Source organism: Belonocnema kinseyi, chromosome 2 (assembly GCF_010883055.1).
Source record: "Belonocnema kinseyi isolate 2016_QV_RU_SX_M_011 chromosome 2, B_treatae_v1, whole genome shotgun sequence".
Lineage (NCBI taxonomy): Eukaryota > Metazoa > Arthropoda > Insecta > Hymenoptera > Cynipidae > Belonocnema > Belonocnema kinseyi.
In genome coordinates, this window is record NC_046658.1 from 10,860,209 (window position 1) to 10,862,430 (window position 2,222).

Genomic DNA, 2,222 nt, shown 5'->3' on the forward strand with positions numbered 1-2,222 from the left:
TTGTCCCGCAGCTCCAGAGTTGTGCCAAAGTTAACTGGGAATCAGTAAAACATGTCAAAAATTCGAGTGAAAGAACATGATTTTAGTACTCTTCAACACATTCAGAATGATTTTTTTGAGGAAAGAGCTAACAGAGAATTTAACCATTAGGTGCCGTGTGGCCATTGAGTATGAATGTTTTGGTGCTAAAAACTAACAATAAGTTTGTCCGGCAGCTCCAGAGTGGTGCCAAAGTTTACTGGGATACTGTCAAACATTTCAAAAATTTGAGTTACAAAACCTTATTTTAGTACTCTTCAAACCCATTGATGATGATTGTTTTGGATCTAAAAACTAAAAATAAGTATGTCTGGCAGCTCCTGAGTTGTGCTAAAGTTAACTGCGAAACTGTCAGACTTGTCAAAAATTCGAGTTACAAAACCTTATTTTAGTACTCTTCAAACCCATTGATGATGATTGTTTTGGTACAAGAAACTTAAAATAAGTTTGTCTGGTCACTTCTGACTGGTGCTAAAGTTAACTGGAAAACTGTCAAACATGTCAAAAATTCGAGTGAAACAACGTCATTTTAGTACTCTTCAAACCCAAATAGTATGAATGTTTTGGTGCTAAATACTAACAATAATTTTGTCTGGCAGCTCCAGAGTGGTGTCAAAGTTAACTGGGAAACTGCCAAACATGTCGAAAATTCGAGTGAAAGAACGTCGTTTTAGTACTCTTCAAACCCACTAGGGTGATTGTTTTGGTGCAAATAGTCAACAAATAATTTGACTGGCAGCTCCTGATTGGTGCCAAAGTTAACTATGAAACTGTCAAGCATGTAAAAAATGCGAGTGAAAACGCGTCATTTTAGTACTCTTCAAACCCATTAAGGATGATAGTCATGGTGCAAACAAGCAACAAAGAATTTGACATGCAGCTCCTGAGCGGTGCCAAAGTTAAGTTGGAAACTATCAAAAATTTCAAAAATTCGAGTGAAGAAACGTCATTTTAGTACTCTTCAAACCTATTGAGGATCATTGCTTTGATGCTAAAAACTAAAAATAAGATTTTCCGGCAGCTCCTGAGTGATGCTAAAGTTAACTGGGAAACTGTCAAAAATTTCAAAAATTCGAGTGAAGAAACGTCATTTTAGTACTCTTCAAACACATTGAGGATGATTGTTTTGTTGCTAGAAACTAACAATAAGTTTATCTTGCAGCTCCAGAGTGGTGCCAAAGTTAACTAGGAAACTGTCAAACATGTAAAAATTCGACTGACAATACGTTATTTTAGTTCCCTTCAAACCCATTGAGGATGATTGTTTTGGTGCTAAAAACTAACAATAAGTTTGTCTGGCAGCTCCAGAGTGGTGCTAGAGTTAACTGGGATACTGCCAAACATGTCAAAAATTCGAGAGAGAAAATGTCATTTTAGTCCTCTTCAAACCCATTAAGGATGATTGTTTTGGTGTTAAAAACTAACAAAAAGTTTGTCTGGCAGCTGCCGAGTGGTGCCAAAGTTAACTGGGATACTGTCAAACATTTTAAAAATTCGAGTGACAAAACGTTATTTTAGTACTCTTCAAACCCACTGAGGATAATTTGTTTGGTGCTAAAAACTAAAAATAAGTTCGTCTGGCCACTCCTGAGCGGTGCCAAAGTAAAGTGGGAAACTGTCAAACATGTCAAAAATTCGAGTGAAAAAGCGTCATTTTAGTACTCTTCAAACCCATTGATGATGATTGTTTTGGTGCTAGAAACTTAAAATAAGTTTGTCTGGTCTCTTCTGACTGGTGCTAAAGTTAACTGGGAAACTGTCAAACATGTCAAAAATTCGAGTGAAACAACGTCATTTCAGTACTCTTCAAACCCATTGAGGATTATTGTTTTGGAGCTAAAAATTAACAATAAGTTTGTCTGGCAGCTCCTCAGTGGCGCTAAAGTTAACTGGGAAACTGCCAAATATGTCAAAAATTCGTGTGAAGAAACGTCATTTTAGTACTCTTCAAACTCAATAAGGATGTTTGTTTTGGTGTTGATAACCAACAACGAATTTGACTGGCAGCTCCTGAGTGGTGTCAAAGCTAACTGGGAAACTGTCAAGCATGTAAAAAATTCGAGTGAAAAAACGCCATTTTGGTACTCTTCAAACCCATTAAGGATGATTGTTTTGGTGCAAAAAACTAACAATAAGTTTGTCCGGCAGTTCCAGAGTGCTTCCAAAGTTAACTGGGATACTGT